Raw genomic sequence first — 19,288 nt, 5'->3', positions numbered from 1 at the left:
TTTTGTCTAACCATGTTCTAACAGAAATAGTTTATAAGAATAAAAAATAATTCAGTGACCCAACTGAACAACAGATAATGGCAATTGTTAGTTATTTACAGCTCACAGTTTTAAGAGATTCTTCTCTCAAAAGCAAGTTTGAGAGGAAACTCTCTTAAGTTTCCATACGGTCCAAAGAGAATTTTGATTTCCATTATAAAATCAGAGGGTTTTTATGATGTCTACAGGAGAAGCAGCACACAAACCAACCATACTTTTTACCAGTACGATTTTCAAACCTTACAAAAAGGTAAGAATTATTGGATATTGAAGATACATTTCAGCCTCGGGGGAGGGGGGTGTGTGTGGTGTAATTCAAGGAATGACAATAACTCAATTGCAAATTGGGAGTAAACACATATATAGGAAATTTCTAAACTAAAAACCATATTGTGGAAACATTACAAACTTCATGTTCAAATAAATTTAGACAATACAGTGTGAGATTCTGATTTAAAAAAATAATTAATAGTTCTGAGCTCTTTGATAGCGCTTTCCCTGGATTAAAACTAGAGTAATTCCACTGAAGTCAATTGATTTTACTAGAATCACCTGGATTTAGGTCAGTGTAACTGTGATCAGAATCTGACCCTATATGATGTTATATTTCCATACAGATAGATTTTAAAATTATATACTTTACACACACACACACACACACACACACACACACACACACACACACACTATATATATTTAAAAAAGCTTGCACATCTTAATGTATGTAGGGAAGATATCACAGCAGTTACAATTACAAGGACTTCCTTAAAATACATTCTACACCGGGTCAGTTCCTCATTATATCGGAGGACAAAATGCCTTTTTTTTTTTTTTTTTTTTTTTTTGGCAAAGTCATTACCAGAATGACAGACACACACATACTTGTGCAATTTAGATTTCCTTCTTTCATCAGCAACCCTTTCAACCTTCTTGCTATGCAATCTTTTAAATGACAAAACCTCAAAAATGTATCTAACCAACAAACGAGCACAGAACTATTAGTAAAGTATCTAGGATTCCATATAAAATCTGTGTTAATGGAACATTACAGTTATACAGCTATACTGTCAGAAATCATGATATGCTACAGCCAAGACTTTATGTGAAATTTAACTTCGCACCCTTGTATGTATTACGATACTTTTCAAACACTCACATATTATATATTTTCTGTTCATCTAGCAGTACAGCCTTCCTTAAATGCATTTCAGGATCGGACACAGTTAACCACAAAACTAGTTTACCTGCAAATTTAGCTGGCCTATATGCGCCTGCAATTTGTCACAATATTCCAGAGTATATCTCTGATGTATTTTGTTGAGTAAATACAATTTCCTACATAATTTTCATACAGGAATAAGGGCACTGAGTTGCAGTTGCTCCAACATTAATTTTAGCATTTCCTAATTTGAGAGGTTAGCAACTATTTTTATACAGAATTTCCTAGGTTTATTAAAAAGGCAATAAGGAAAGGCTATATGCACTGCTCCTGCTGTTCTGCATTAGGCAGACCTCTGCATCCTTTCGGAACTCAGGCCTTAATCTTCACTACTTCAGAAATTCTCCTGACTTGTAAAATACAGCAATTGCAACAGCTGGAAATTCCATGCATCTTAGGTCATCCACAGAACACAAGCATAGTGTATCTTCCTCAGCTGCAAACCTCCCTCCCTAACTCTTTTACAATGTGAGATCTACGGGTACCGAAGCCCATTCAGTATCTTTGCCTCAGCTCATGCATGCTTTCAAACCCCTTTACATGCCACAGATAAGACATATGTGCATTGAACATTTTTCCTTAGCTGCACACTTTTAGAATGAGCATAAACCATGTGCAAAGGGCAGTGGAAAGGCTCACAGAATCATAGATTTTTAACCCCAGAAAGGATCATGATCATCTAATCTGACCTGCCTAACACAGGCCATAGAATTTCACCAAGCAATTCCTGCATCATGTCTAGAACTCCTTGTTGAGCTACAGTGTAACTCAGTCATGACAAAAACCATTTTACCCAGGATACTTACAGGCACTTCTCAATTACGGTTATGTCCATGCCAAAATTCAATGTTCAAGCATTGCTGTTTCAGCTATGGAACTGTTTAAAAACAGTTGCAAAAAAATTTTTCAGGAGGACAAGAATTTCTCCACTCACACACACCCCATCTCCTTGTGGTAAAAAAAAGAGCTGAAACCTTTTTTGCTCAATATTTTTCTCACACATCTGGAAGGACTGAGCAACTGTAAACAGGAGGTCAGAAGGTAAACCATTATGCAGGCCTTAAATATAGTGATCATTGTCACTCCCAGAATAATAGCAAACTGCAGCACCTTAATGCTTTCATACAGGAAAGTCAGACTTCCTGGACTTGTGGAGACAGCAGGCTGTTCCAGTATAAGGTATGAAAGAATGGCATGGGAGAAAAGAAGGATTCTCAGTGATGGCAAGACATCTCAAAAGTATTCAGCTGTCGAGGAGGGATCAACAAGAGGGTAGAAGAGAATGAAAGGAAGAGCCTGCACTGAAGATACAGCTGTGTAACCATATGCTAATACTACTTTCTATTTTTGTATTTTATTTACATGACCAACAACTATACATGATGTATAGGCATTTTTAGATCCATCGGTACTTTTATTCACTGAAAAGTTCCAACATTAGGAACTATGGTCATCTTATGGAGGCAGATGATTGAATATAAGCAGTAAAAAACACTACATAGCTTTCCAAGACACTGGGGTGTGGAAAAAGTGAGCGGATCCTCTGATAAAGAACAAAGCACAAGTACTGGTGCTTTGAGTATGACATTTTACATTCCACTAGATGGGTCCTTCTCTCTGAAGTTACGTTGCTTTGAACTTCTTGCTGCCTCCAACAAATGGTGTGCAACAAGACAGGCATGCTTAATTTCAGTATTCTTCATTCATGAGTGCCTGACTGTGGAGGCAAAATGTGACTGGAACATGCTCTACGTTATCACCGAAGGCTACAAACCAGGAGGAGGCACAGAGACAAAGCATTGTGGAGCTGTAGCAAGGCCAGAAAGGACATTCGAAGTCCTGCATTCTGGATCCACCAGGTATTCAAGCTACATGTTTCTTTCAGAGAGAGAAACATAACACAATGAACCACTACTTTTCCATGGATTAATCTATCATATTTCCACGTGGCCTTGTTGTGCTGCCGGTCAGCCATGCTGAGACAATCTTCAGAAAGTTATCCTTGATGCTGTCTGGATACATTCTGAAAGCCACAGTCAAGTCACTGAGCTATCACGGGCAAAATTAGAGAGTGAAGATAATCATTGTTTCCATTATGGAGTTGAGAGAGAAGAGATACTGCCCAGGCACTGGAGTAAAGGGAATGCGGGCTAGTGCATAAGTTTAGGTTTATTACCCAAACTATAAATCCTTTTGTGACAACCCAAAACTCAAATATATAAGCATCCTTTAGTGCAAAGATGTTCATCTGAGTTTAGATTTATTTAAATCAGAACGGACATCTTCGTATATAATTGAGTTTTGGGTTGTCACAAAAGGATTTATTTTCATGGTTTGGAATAAGAGGCAAATATCAAAACAATTAGGAAAGATGTACAGCTGATACATACTAGGTTAACAAAACCAAGCTGCTTGTTGCTGAGTAATAACCAAACAGCACCTATAAAAATAAATCTATAGTGTACACAGACAAATTTCACAGCTTATCCACTTTTCTCATACCTAGAATATTATGAACTTCTTAACCGCACCATCATTAAAGACCCACAGATATTCCACACAGGATTGGACTCTTGGTATTAATACTCAACTGCTCCAAATTATTCTGTTAAGATCTTTACTCTTCTTTGGCCAGGAAAGGCAAACCAAGGCTCATCTTACAAATGGATGATGAGAATAGCTTTGGATCCTAAACAGGGTTAATATAGGGCTTGGGTTTAGATTAGACAACAGCAAATTCTCATGAGCGGTTACCGTGAATATCAGTAATCTAGCAAAGTCAGCCATTCTCATATATTTTAACCATATCAAAGCCTTAAAGAAATTTTGGAGCCGCCCCAAAGAATAAGACAGCAGAGGCCAGTTTGTCTCAAATGCTATGTCCACTGCAGTCTTCAGAGTTTGAAGGGGCTCACATTCAAGGTTCTGGTTTTAACCTCTCTCTAGTTGGTTTTGAGACAAATAAATGAACAGTCTTATCTAAATCATCATCTCGCACCAAGAGATTTTCACCTTTAACATCAACTAAGAATTTACAGTAAATAAGTTGGTTGCTCTGTGTGTTCACCCAAAACATGCATCAAACTGCCACCTGCTAGACCAGGTGATTAGAAGAGGAAAAGAATAGCTCAATTTGAGAATCAAAATTTCCTTCTTCTCTGTGGGGTGGGGGAAGCGGGGAAGAATCTCTTCCAAAAAAATAAAGCCTTGAAACTGAAGCACCCAGCTCCCCTGACATATTCTTTATTAGTCAAATACTTAAGCACTTAGTGAAAGCAGTTGAAGTGGAAGTTTTTATTATTTTAGGCATTCTTGTAGATTATAAAAACTCTTCAGGGGCAGGGACTGTCTTTGTATTGCATTGAGAACACTGTCTGCACTAAATTATTATTAGTACACAATTTATTCTTAGTTTTAGGTTTGTTCAAACAAGCCATTATCCTTCCACTTCCTTCTATCCTATTTAACCAAAGCAAATGTATGTTCACAGTAAGCACATCTACAGCCTGTGTTGTCAGATGTCCTATTATGAAGGTTAACGTAAAACACCCCAAACACCACCCCAAAAGCCACACACACACACTTTTATGCATCTTTCACAAGAATAAAGCAAATGAAGAAATGCATCAAAATCTAAAGAAAAGGCTTGGATTCATGGAATAAGTGTAATGAAAAATTCTCTCTAGGAAATTTACTATACAGTCCTTCACACACACAGGAAGAGGCACCAATAATATAGGTTAGTATCTCAGTGGGCCTGTGGTTATTAAGCCCATGCAATACTTCCTACACCAGTCTTCCCTTCCTAAAAGGCAAAAAGAGAAGACAGAAAAGAGAAAAGGAAAGCCAAGTTTGTTTGGGGTTTTTTGTTTGTTTGTTTGTTTTTAAACTTCATTTTAGAATTAGCCACTTTGTTTAAGATTATCTTTTTTCTTTAAGATGCTTTGCCATTGGATTTTTCCATTATCAACTTAATTGGCAGCAGGAGGGGAAGAAAAAGGTATGATTTCATAAAATTAAGCAGCCAATTCCTCACTTTGAAATGAAAGTTGCCTCGGAAACACTGCTGCTTCCATGGCCATCTAATTCTGCCTCTTTTGTCCCACGGGACCAAGCTTTAGAGAGGCATCATTTATTTACAGGCCTTTCTACTGGGCTTCAGTTATCGGCCAATAATACTGTGGACACACACTTCTAATGGCCTATGTTTTGAAACCAAGTCTAATCTAATGGCGCAGAGCCCAAACTCCTTTTCCAGCATAGCCATTAAAGGATGTAGGTTATTGCTGTTGTCACCATTGATATTTGTCATTGTAATGTAATTAGGGCCCTAAAATGATGCATTACAGCCCTTGGCACAGCTTCTATTAAAATCTTTTCTTCTGCTCACTGAACTGCGACCTGCTTTCTGATGAATAACAGACAGACAGCTAGGGTGAGGAGCAGATTCATCAAAGTAGTATTTTTCAGCTTTGGAACTTTAAAAAAAAAAAAAAAGAGGGGGGGAGGGGGTAAGAGCGGGGGGAGCCTAAGAAAAAAAAGCACAAGAAAAAAGCCACACAGCACATTTGAATTTCATCTGACCACTTGAAATTCTGATTGCATCTGATGAATCTTGGTTAGGACAATATATTCCCAGCCTGCGAATCACATGGTTAATCAGGGTTCTAATCTGCTATCCATCAGCCTATGCCAGCACTATAACTTCCAATCAAATGTATAGGTTATGTGGGTCATGCATCCCTGAACAGCTACATTTACAGATATCCCATTTAAACAGGCACAGATTCTGAAATGCTGTTGTTAGGGTTACTGAATGTTATAATACTATTCAATGCTTTATGAAAGCTCCTGATAAACAGCTGCTAAATTATTGTCTACGGATGCGCCAAAACAGCATTAATGGCCCAATAAAAGGGCAATTGTTCATGCCAAAATATAAAAAGGCTAGTTTTTGCTGCCATAGTTTGTCAAATATGTTAACAAACACTGACACCTCTATTGCTTCTTTCCCTAGACAAAAAGATATTTGTTTTTGCATAAAAACCACGCCAACACTAAAACTGAAAAGACAGGTGCTAGTGGTGGTAGCAGTGGTGTTTTTGATTGTTTATTTGGGAGGGGAAGAAGGTTGTAACTCAAACTATTTTGTTTGTATAACTGCAAAGAAACTGTTTAAAATATCGTAATGATTTTAAGCTGTTTCCATATCTCTGTGCCCTTTATTAAGATTTTTTTTTAAAAGGCAAACAGTGAAACATCAAACACTGACCAACTATAATTTTCTGTAATGTTTGGCCACCTATTTGAAGGCACTATAACTAACCAGGCCAAATTATGACCCAGGTAAAAGAATGAACATTTATGCCAGTCAATATTTCCTCATCATTATGAAAGGAATGTAACACAAGAGTAACTGTTTAAGGCCCTCACTGGACAAACCATCCCTTGCAATCTGCATTTAGGGGCAGATTTTTAAAGGTATTTAGGCACCTGAAGATGTTGATAGGAGCTGAGTGGGATTTTCAAAGAGCACCTATTTGCATCTTTAGATGCCTAAATACCTTTAAAAATCAGACCTTTCCAAAAGCACCCAAGTCACTTATACGCCTAAGTCCCATTTTCGAAAAGGACTTCGAAGGCAATCAGGAGCCCATGGGTATGTCTACACTACAAGACACCTGCCACAGCTGGCCAGTATCAGCTGACTGGGGCTCAGGCTAAGGAGCTGTTTAAATTGCGGTGTCGACATTTGGGCTTTGGCTGGAGCCTGAGCTCTAGGATCCTGTGGTGGGAGGAAGGAGGGGCCCAGAACTCAGGTTCTGTCACCACAATTACACAGCCCCTTAGCCTGAGCCCCGGGGAGCCCAACTCAGCTGACACAGGGGTGTCTTAGTGCAGCGACAACATACCTATCGGCTCCTTGAATGTCAGTGGAACTTAGGCTCAGATTCCTGAGGCTCCTCAGCACTTCCTATCTCCCTTTTGAAAATGGGACTTCAGCGCTTTTGAAAGTTTTGCCCTTAATCACTTGTCTTTAATAGGGCTTAAGCACATGCTTAAACTTAGGAACATGCCTAAGTGCTTTGCTAAACAGGGATGAATTTAACCACGTGTATAAATGTTTTGCCAAATTGGGGCCTAAAACAGAAGCATGAGCCCTATAAAACGTAGATATTAAAATACCTAGCCCACCTAATATATAGGAAATTCAGAATTAATTTGTCGTTTACAGTATTAGCATTTGTATTCCTACAGAGAAGAAAAACAAAATTGGGATTTTATTTATAATACATAAACTTTAAGAAAAATATTTCCATTATGTTTCACAATGTTATATAGTTATTACAGTTACAAACGGTAGTTGGTAAAGAATTACCACTGGAGGCTATTGGTCTGTCACTGGAATGGGAACAAAACTATTACATGTGTATTGTTGAAATAAAATAGAACAACAAAACACCATTTCAGCAATCAGTAGAAAAAATATATATGCAATTATACATTCAGAAAAATTATCTGGAACAACACTTATTTCAGATTTTACATAGTGCAGCCTTTGCCAAAAAAAAATAAATCAAATCTAATTTATTAAATGCTTACCAAAATTACATACATATACCTCCATAATATCTAAACAAGCATTTCATGAAATAGTGGCAACAAACAAAAGTTTATTATATTATGAGGCATATCACATGATTTTGAATCACACACCCAAAAGCTAATCTTAATATTTCACACAAAATTAACTCTTCTTTCATAGAGAGGAACACATTTTGTTTTAATCACAGGCTGAGCTGTCTTGTAACATTTATTCCAGATCTACAGAATGATAGAAGACATTGTACGCCTTGAATATGAAGTTTATCTTCAGCCATAGATTCACGTTATTTGGAAACTAAGCCTCAGAGAATCTAGACTTAAGAGTCAAACACAAAAAAAGTTCTCCAATGGGGAAGATATTATACAGGAAACTGCTTCTTCACTGTGCCGATTGCTCAAGTTTAGGGGGCTTCATTTTTAATTGTCTACAATCTTCAGTGCCCACATGGGTTGAATATAAGTGTGACCATCAGACTCTGCCAACTGAACATGGGTACATTATCCATCTCACTTTGCTTATCAGCTTTATTTACAAACATTCTGACTAAGCTCATAAGATACTGTAAACTGGATACTTACACTTTATAAATTAGTTTAGATGCTTATTTTGCACAAAAAATACTGCATACAGTGACATAAGCAATAACCTGAAGTGCCAGATTTTTCAAAATCAATTTACTAATGTACCTACAACTCTCTGGGCTGCTGAAGCAAACTGGTAAGACAAGGCTTTTATTTATTTATATATTTAATGTCTCAAATTTTGTGGAACTCAATTTAGTCCTAGAACACATACATGGACTCGCTATAATTAAAAGATAAAAACCAAATCAACTGAGTTTGACATGTAGATATTTTTCAGGCCTGTCACTTGGAGAGTCAACTTTTATTTTATGTTAATATCTACAGATAATAGAATATGTGGACACGGTAAGGCATACACAGGGATCAGCATGGCCCATTCATTTCACTTAAGCCCAAAACAGACAAGGACATAAATTTACCTTGGATTTATACTGTTATTGACCCTGACAGAGTCTCACAGGAAAAAAAGGCCACAGACTGGCTGGAGATTATGATGGCAGAAAATGGCTGCCATTTTCTTCCACTGTGGTGGAAGAAGAAGTTTGGAAGAAGGTAGCAGCCCAGCCCAAAAAGTATGCACGTGAGTAGAAAGCACGGCCATCAGCAGAGCTCTTGCAAGCCCTGAAAAGCAGTTACCCTTCTCTTTCCCAGGGGAAATCCTGAGTGCATTCACCACCTGCCCTTGAACCAAGTTCCCTCTTCAATGTAATGTGGTTCACTGGTGTAGCAATTTCCACTTCTCTCTGCCAGCTCCTGGGAATCTGGCTTGAAGTTTTTAAAACTAGTCCCTTTTAAGCATATGCAGTTACAGTACCACTCTTTAACCAACTCAGGTTTCAGACTCATGTCTCACAATTATATTTACACCTGTACTTCCCCCTTTTAATCCTACCTGTACAATTGTGAAACAGAGTTGAACATACATATGAGCCATGATCTTAGTCTTTGATTCTCTTTCCCCCTCCGCCCACTGGGTAAGATTTTGACTTGCAACATTTTATCCCCAATGAAAGTAGTACATTGCAACAATCTGTACCCTTCTTTAAGACCATATTCATGGTGTTTCTACTGTGTGGTAAATGTGCCATAAAGTACACAGCTTTAATTTAATTTGATACATTTAAGTACCCCATTAATTTGTGCAAACAGTTCATACTCTCCTTTTGTATTATGATTATTTGGGGGTGGGGGAAAAGGAGTCAGGGAGAGAAGACTTCCAATGGGGGAGTGTGAAAGAAATACAGTGGAAAACATCCTAAGATTTTTGAAGGATAGAGTTCACACCAATTAGGAAAAAACCCACCAACGCGCACGCTTCTGTTTATTCACCTGTTGTGTACTGTCTAAATGCTCCATTATGACCCATGTAGGGCAGGGACTGAATGTATGTTGTTTGTTTATCCAGAGGCCCCTGATCCCTGTGTGGGGTACTTAGATTTCACCACAATATAAACAAACACATTTGCCCCACTTATTGATTCTACTAAATATTTACAACTGTAGCACAAGGCTTCCCCCCACTACCCTGCCTCATCACTATTTCTTCCAGTTCTCTTTTAAAAATACAGATAAAGGGAAGATTCAAATGCAGACATTGTCTGTACTCTGGTTACAGAAGAGAGGGAGGGATGACAAACTAAACAAAAAACTTAAAATCTTCTCTGGTGTTTTCCATTAGAAGAACTTTTAATGTTTTTCTTGTACTCTTGGGGAAGAGGGAAGAGCAGAGAAGAGTTAGCCCACATATATTGCTTCCAAGCCAGGAAGGGATAAGTCTATAATCTGCCCCACAGCAGAACACTTCTGCTGGAAGAAACATTGGAAGATGGGAAACATGAAGCGCTCCCCTCAGGAAGCAAACTGTGAGGAAAAAATCAGACCACAGGTGGCTTGATTCTGCATGGTGTCAAGTACTGAAGTGAATGGAAGTACAGGGCACTTAGCAGCATGCAGGAGGAACCCAATAACTTACAGGTTCAAGAAGGCCCTTTAGTTTACTAGAAGAATGAAGAGAACTCAGAAGAGTTACTCAAACAAATATAGGCTCTTTCTGAGAGCAAGAACTGTATGTTCATAGAGTCAAATAAGTTCTGGGGAGATTGTTCTCTGAAGCTGAAGAGACTATCAGGTTTTTGTTGTTGTTGTGAAAATAGTGCTATCACAAGGAAGTAATGCTTTATCTAAATAAAAGTTGTGTGTTTCCAGAAAGTGGTAGAAAGCAGCAAAAATAATATGATGGCCATAAAACAAAATGCAGCATCTTTGAGTTTTCCTGAGGTTGAGGCAGGTTCTCTTGTGTACGCGCACACACGTTTCAATGAGACCCCTAACCGGGGTGAAGGGACATACACAATGTGATGATATAAACGTGGCCAAATATTGTGCAAATCTTTGTTCAACTCTGCTACAAATCTTAAGGCCTGACCCTGAAATTGGCTCCACGTAAGCAGACTCCTAAGGCCACACGGAAACCGACTGAAGTCAACGAAATTCTGTGCAGGGGTTCGCTTAGGTCGAGCCAGTTTACGGCCCCTTTCCATTTTTGCAGGGTGAGTGGAAGAAAATCACTCTATCTCCAGAAGATGGAGCTATGTGAGAATTCCAGCTTTTTTTTTTTTTTTCTTTTTTTTTTAAATGAAATTCTCTAGCCCTCACAGTTTTAGAGAAAGCTTTCAAATATGACCCCTACAAGCTCAAAAAACAAAAGGCCACCAATCAAAAGAACCCAATTCTTCCCCCTTCCCCCCCACCCCCCACACACAATTTTTAGGTCACAACTCATGATTTCTGAACATTTAGAGATGTAGTATTGTCAGCTCCAATGAACTAGAACCTAACCTACTGCAGCAGCAAGAGAGGCTGAGTGTGGGGGAAGCCAGAATGTCCTCTAAATAAGCCTTGTCGCTCTAAATACTAAGATTCCATTATACTGGGTACACTGATAGTAACCTGAATTAGAGAAGAGGAAATGTATGGAATATGATAGAATCTATCAGGAGTAATTCTGAAGATATCCTGGGGCCTCAGTGTTGAACAGATTTACGCAGTAGTATAACACTGAAAGCTCCAGCATCTAAAAATATCCTTACCCTTTTGCAATGGGCCATGATGAAAATGTACTGATTAATGGCTTGTCTACACTTAAAATGATATAGCAGCACAGCTGCACCGCTGCAGCTGTGCCGTTGTAGCACTTCAGGGTAAACATTTCCTATGCTGAAAGGAAGGGTTCTCCCATTGGCGTAGGTAATCCACCTCCCTGGGAGACAATAAATTGACAGATGAATTCGTCTGTCAACCCAGCACTGTCTACATAGGACTTAGGTCGTCTTAACAATAGCGCTCAGGGTGTGGATTTTTCACACCTCTGACCGACATAGTTAACTGACCTAATTTTCTAGCATAGACTGGACCTGACTCTCATTTTCCAACTAAAATGCAAACATAATTTGTTCTGAGACTATTAACTCGTAATAGGAAGAATATACTTGACACAATATGCTGCATTTCTGAGTTTTAAAAAAATGTGTTGAAAAATTCAGTATTAGCACTGGCTCAAAAATCGTACCTCTGCGTACCCCTAAGTTGTCAGGGTTCAAAATATAATCATCCATAGACCAGAACTACTTCTGTTAAATTGTTTCTGCATTGGATTTCACCATTTGTGTGGCTGCAGCTTTTTAGAATTGTCAGATATACACTTGTCTCAAAAAAATGACATCCAGGCTACATGTACGCTTCATTAAACCCCCTGCAGGTAGACTATAGCAAACATGTCCAGAACATGAAGAGTAAGGTCAAGTGTAAACAACTGATACTAATTAATAAATCAATTTTATGTAAAATTAATTAAATAGCTCTGAATAAAATTGGTTTAAAAAACCAGACACTTGGCCTATGGGTAGCAAAGTGGGTGGTCTTAGGCTAAGTCCCAATAGACACGTGTCACTATCACAAAAGCAATCACTTTAAAAAGGGATTCTCGAACAGTCTCAGTCTAATTCAGTCTCAATGACTCTCTCTCTCTCTGACTCTACCACTCCAGAAGGTGGCCTCTTCACTTCAGAGATGAGAAACATTGATGGTTGGGTACTTGTGCTCCCACTAATTATGCTATAGCAGTTCTATGTATAGAGGGCTGCAGTGCCCACATCTGCCGAATTGAGATCTTTTGTGAACAGTGAAGTAACCCTCACTCCCTTTTCCCGCTTTAAGATAAAGAGCAAAACAAAGCACAGTTAAAAAAGCAAACGACACTCTCTGCAAATTGCACGTCTTGTGACACATACTGATACTTCTCTCAGGATAGGAAGGCAATCTGTTTCACTTCTTACAGCACACGGCAACAAATGTGTATTGCTATCAGTCACATAATAAACTTTTCACCTCTTGAGTTAGCATCAAGACCCGTATTAATTGTAAGGTTTGGAGTAATACTTTCAGCCACCTGTTAGATAATTTGATAAACTATGATGAGCAGTTATTCCATAATCAATTTAAAGTAACTTAAAAAAAAAATAAACCCAGTCTGCCAAAACTTAATTGTAGATATACTGCCAGAGGTGGGCGAGAGGAAAGGAAAGGAGAGAGGGATGAAGAAAACTGAATACTGTGGTCAGACTTGTGAAAACACACCATAAGCCAACATATGTTTTTGTCAGTTACAGCAGACTGCGTGACAGACAGCAAAACCACTTCCGCACATTTTTTTTTTAAATGCTGCTGTGGCTTTTTGCCACTAAGCAATACTATGGTTTACCAAAATGTAGCCTATGGACTTGTTAATTTCATCTTTATTTAGCTAGGTCTATAATCTTGCCACCCTCTTAGTCACAAACTACAAAGGTTTCAGTTAAGAGTTTATAGGAAAAATACACACTGACACATGAATATATTTTATACAGACACAAATTCGTGAGGTTGTGTCTATTGTTTTTCACAGCTATAATTATTCCTTTTCATAAATGCCACCTTCCCATGACAATTACAGACTTAGTCTGACTATTCTGTTTATGTTAAAAATTTGCAAGCACATAATGTTGAAATGTGAAATCACTGACCTACCTACAAATTGTTTGCAAATCCATTTGTGAACAATCACTATCTGTTACTCACAAAGAAAAAGGGAAGAGTGATGTGGAGGAAAGTGGGTTTGATAACTGGTGGATAATTCAGAGTATGTTTTCTGTGTGTGTGTTGTAGTAAGGGATAAGAAAATAAGTTGGAAAATATTAGCCTTAAATATAAAGAAAAAAATTAAAAATTATTAAATGTTTTTGCAAAAAGTCAGTTTTCACTATTCTAACTGCAGAAAGTTCCATATGTAGAGGCAAAGGAAACAAGTAAGGAAATGTCCACTTTAAAAAAAAACAAAAACAACCCTCCCCCCCCCCACACACACACACACACACACACACACAAAGAAAGCCAGGTAAGGTACCAGTTCTAAACTCAGGCCTTGTTTACACTATCAAAAAGGTGTGAAACTCTCTTTAACACCTTTAAGAACATCTGATCTGGTCACAGATTACATGAGCAAAAAAAGCTTAGACAGGACCACAGTGTAAATTAGCAGATACTGGGGAGAAGCCAGTACCAAATGTATAACTGTTTCACAACCTAATTTAGCACCCGCCAGAGTAGCCAAGTGAGGACCAGATATAGCAGATCAGTCTTCGTATCTTCTTACCCCTAGAAGTAGCCTCCCCCCCTCCCGCCCCCGACAACTTTGACACACATCACCACCGCTATGGGAATTTTCACAGGGGTGATTAAAGGGAGAACTTCAGATCTATCAAGCCAACATCTTTCACTACCTGTTAATTTCAAAAGCAAAAATGCATCATCAATGCTTATCTATGAAGAGATCATAGTAAGACACTCATGCAACACACAATGGAATCACTATAATATCAAATCTTCCTCCTCCCACGCAACAGGCAAAGCAGCCCCAAGACTAACTTTTTTTTTGTTTCGGAAGTATAACTAATCTACTGTCAGTATCATGTTTAAAGTTTCTATGCATTTTGGGGTCATGAAATCCTTAGCAAAGACTGAAGCAAAAGTCAGTTACAACTCCATATTTTTAACGACTGAGAGGAACGTTACCAACCTGATAAAGCAAGGAACTGGGAATCTTTCTGCAACATATACTAGAAACGGACACTGGCTAATTGTGGCTAAATATACTGCAGCACAGAAAAGCTAAATGAAAAGCTTACTTTCCCCATCTCTAAATCATTATTTATACTGCAGTACCACCCAAGAATCAAAGCCCCATTGTGCTAGGGACTGAGTAGACATGCACCAACAAGACCCTACCCCAAATAGTTTGCAATCTACATATAAATACATCACTACTTCTCAGTGGTGTTGTGAGGTTTGGTTCTACATATGGCACATCTATGGCTCCCATTACAGTAATATCTGACCACCTCATACATTTTTTTTAAAATGTATGAAAACCCCAGGGAGGTAGGAAAAAAGACTATTACCCCCATTTTACAGATGGGGAGCTGAGGCACAGAAGACCAGATTTTAAAAGGTGTTTAGGTGCCTAAAAATGCAGTTAGGCATACAGATTTTCAAAAGAACCTAAGGAAGCAAGTGCTTAACTCCTGTTGAAATCAATGGGAGATAGGTGCCTAATCTACTTTGATGTTTCTGAAAATCCCATTAGGTACCTATCTGCATATTTAGGCACCCACATACCTTTCAAACCCTGTCAGAGAGAGACTAAGTGACATGCCCAAGGTTACAGAGGAAATCTGCGGTGGTACAAGGAATTGAATCTGGTTCGCTCAAGTTCCAGATCATTGCTGGATCATTGTGCATCTGTAATGTTAATGTTTGTAAAATGCGTCAATCTTTGTCAGAAAGACATAAGCACTACTTCATAATGAAAGTTACTCATTTGTGCCATGAAACTTGAACTTGCAATGGTAAGCAAGTTAAAGAACTTAGTTTTCCTAAGAAAACCACAGAAGTCCTCACTTACCCCACACTAAATTCAAAAGACATTTTGTGCGTCTATAGCTTTTCAAGCCACCCCAGTCTTCCACCATAGATTTAGATCAACCTTATGATGCCCAACATAACTGTACACATTAGGAAGTATTTTCCTTTGCAAGCATGTAGGCTAAGACTATCCCTGTATTCTTCTCTCTCATCCATAATGATCAATCAGAAATCAATGTAAGGGGGGGGAGGGGAGGGAGACACACAAAAAACTAACAACTGAGTTTCAGACATAAAACAGAGTTGGGTAGACTGCAACTATATTATGAGGATACTATTTTGTTTGTAGGTAAGGCACACAAATCCATTCCATTGTAGGTTCATTTTTTAGAAGGCCTTCTTAAAGATGGGGAAAATTTGAACATTTGTATTTGCAAATGAAAGGCCTTTAAAGTAACTAGCTAAGGCTTAGTCTACACTGCCAACTAGGTCGCCCAGTGATATGGAAAACCACAGTGACGTAGTTACACCGACCTATCCCTGCAATTTTCCTGTTAAAATATAGTTTTAAATAAGAAAGGCACAAGTAGAATGTTCTCAGAGATTTTAAGTATGTGGCAGACAGGAGAACTAGAGGTAACAAGCGGTCTCATACTGCCACTATTGCAGTAGAAACCACAATCCTATGCCACAGTGATGAGGGCGGTATAGATTAGTCAGACAAAGCTTTTAAAATTTACTCTAGAAATATGTAAAGAATTCCCATTTCCACATGACGTCTGATTTTTAGATTCATCATCAGCATTACCTCCCTGTGTAAGCAGTGGGTGGAACTGGCGGAGAGCACATACAGACTAAACTGCATACTAGAACAGAATCTGTTAATACACTGACCAAAGCATATGTGGTACACAGTGCACAGAAAGCCTCTCCAGTCTTCTGGTATTGCTCAAATGATAGGAGCTGATATCTTAAGAGTAGGTATCTACTTTGTACCATGTTACATACTTTTTGAAATTAAATAAACCAGGCAGTAGTACTGCTGTGGTGGACTCTTTCCCTAGTTCCCTTTTACATTCAGTTGTACCACACACTGATATAGTGCCGTCTTTCAAAGAGGGTACTGTTCAGCTGGAGAACTATCATAGAGGGAATGGTACTGCAGGGACATACGAGATGTGAGGAGAAAACTTAAGTAATTCCCTCTATTTGTTCCTTGGTCTATGTCTCCTCCTCAGACCTAGAACCCAGCATGGACATTTTGATCGACTTACACCTTATTTGGACAGGGAACGAATCTTCAAACCAGCATCTCCCACTTCCCACACGCTCCTCCCCCTACAAAATGTATCTGGTAGAAGACAGAAGAGCAACACTAGTGTTTTTAGTATTACATATCATTGATACAAACTATAGGGTGACACTGTTGGCCATGAGACCACATGCAACTCAATAGCAGTGTATATGCTGAAGGATTGTATTGTAAAGTGAACACTAATTTAAGCCATTTTAAAATATGTCCTCCCTACCCCTTATACAATACATATTTCAATTAACATTCTGCACTTCTAGAACACCTTCCATTTGAAGATTTCAAAGCAGTTTCAAATATTCACAAGTTAAGCCTCACATCCCTCCTATCACGTAAATATCATTCCTGTTTCTGAAACAGAGGCACAGAGAAGTTAAGTGATTTGCCAAGGACACACACGGCAAGTTCACAACAAGAACCAGGCAAAGACTCCAGATATCCTTAGTCCCCGAACTGTGCTTTCAATTACAAGATTATTTCCTAGAGTCAAAAGGGGCTCAAGCTAAAAAAATTAAAAAAGTTAACATATGCTGACAGAATTGAGATTAACAGTTCCAAAATATAAGACCCATATTCTCTCAGAAATGGGGGGGGAGGGACCCACATCTCTGTACATCTGACAGAAAGGACAATGCCACCACAAAGATCCTTCAGAAGTTCCTTTGTTGCCACTGATCAGTTGGCTGCAGTGCAGCGGTAGTGGCTCTCCAGAGATATCCCTCATCAGAAATCCAACCCGCAATCTACAGATTCAGCAGGGAAGCATGCCACAGAGGAGGATTTCAGTGTCTCCACTCTGTTCTGGCTCCAAACGTTTGCAGAGGTCTGAAGCTGCAGAGCTTTGGTGGAGTGGTTTCCATTGAGTTCTCTGGATGATGATGCTTTGAACAGAATCAGGTATTCTTCTCTTCCCCATCCCAGAGCAGTGTTGCAATGATTTTGCGCCCACCCCTGTTTGCATTAGTGGAAGGGGGATTATGACTATCCTTGCTTTAAAAGTGAAGCTAAACATGAAGGACTACTGAAAAATCCATACCGGTACACAGGAAAGATCATAATAGAGGATGGGTGATAATCTAACGTAAGTACCTTGATTAATCTTTGCTCAGTGGCTGAGATTCGAGAATTGCTGTGGTTCCTCCCCTTTCCCAGAGGAAGTTAAAATGGAAAGCAATTGTTAAACAGGATGCAGGAGCAATTCCTCAACCACTAAACAAAGATAAATGAGATAGATGGGCTAACCACCAGGAATTATAAATCTAGAAGTCCATTTCCTACCTGTGTGTTACAGTGTTTGAGCAATTAAAAAAAAAAAAAAAAAAAAAAAAAAAGGTATAATCTTTACTGCAATGAATTGAAGAGGCTCTAGGACATGAAAGATCAAAATTCTTCTCCCCCTCAATTCCAGGCTATGCAGTCATTCAACAATAGTTAAGATTAATTTTAAACACAATTATATTAATACAACAATTGTGGTTACAACCAGTAAGTGGTTGTGGGGAAGAAGAGCATTCAGAATTGCTCAGACCTTCTGAGTAGAGAAATTAATGCACCAGAATCTCCCTTATCTTCCAATTTATCTATGCAAAAGAGCACACTGCTATGGAGGCTTAGTGGCCCTGAGTTCAGTCGCTCTTTCCCCTTCTCTGCTATCATCACACACCCAGCCCACACTACAATTACGTTTCAAGAAGCCTTCTGTCCCAACTACACAGCAGATATAGACAAGAGCTGCTTTCCCTCCCCAGTATTAAATTCTAAACAGCTTTAGCTGTCACTGAATACAAGTGCCAAAATGTTCTATTAAGTCTTTGCAGAGAATATATGTTGGCCCTTTGTATTTGTTGATTCTGGGTTCAAACTCTGAAAGGGGGAAAGAAGTCCCTCAGTTTTCAAAAGTGCTTTTCCACGACAATAATTCTACATCACTGGTTATGGATGCAACTAAGAAACAGATAATGGATTAACAGCAATATTACCGTATTCCTTATATACTATACTGGTGATTCCAGGGCTGCTAGAGTGCTATTGGCTACTTATTGCTCCCAGATTTTTATGTTGTTGTTGGAGGTTCCTGTTAGATTTTTTTTTTTTTTTTTTTTGCATTTTCAAATTCTTCCGTAAACAACCACTGAGAAAGAAGCAATATGGACACTAGGTGAGTCCAGTCACAGAGGTACATGGTAAATGAGTTAGCAGAGGTTTATTGTGGTTGTTTTAAGAGGGATGAAAGAAATATATTTTTAAAAATAAATGCTTTCAAAGAACACACATACACTGTGCAAACCAAAAACCGAATCTGGTGGCAGGACATTATGATGCAGACAGTACACTGTGTATAGTGTGACTGGGATACTCAGACTCAAGTGTGAGACGCTCTGTGGAGGTTTTAAGCAAAATACACAAAAACAGAAACACAAATGTCCATTGCCAATGTTCCACATCTCAAAACACAAGAGTAACAGGTTTTTCTCCTTCAAGAAGTTGAATACAGTCCAGCAAGTGTCAGAAATCTTTGGCTGTAAGAAATCCTGCAGAGAGCCCATTCAGGAAAGGCAACAGGAAAAAAC

At 38.7% G+C, this 19,288-nt stretch overlaps 1 protein-coding gene across 6 annotated transcripts in view; it reads right to left on the bottom strand.

Annotated features, from left to right (window-relative positions):
• LOC137167056 (transducin-like enhancer protein 4) overlaps positions 1 to 19,288 on the bottom strand; it is a 117,964-nt gene that overhangs the window by 85,272 nt on the left and 13,404 nt on the right. The window lies entirely within an intron of this gene.

This window comes from Emydura macquarii, unplaced genomic scaffold (assembly GCF_026122565.2).
Source record: "Emydura macquarii macquarii isolate MOO-44397 ecotype Brisbane River unplaced genomic scaffold, CSIRO-AGI_Emac_v2 contig_2897, whole genome shotgun sequence".
NCBI classification, from domain to species: Eukaryota; Metazoa; Chordata; order Testudines; family Chelidae; genus Emydura; species Emydura macquarii.
This window is presented reverse-complemented; position numbering and strand designations above follow the sequence as displayed.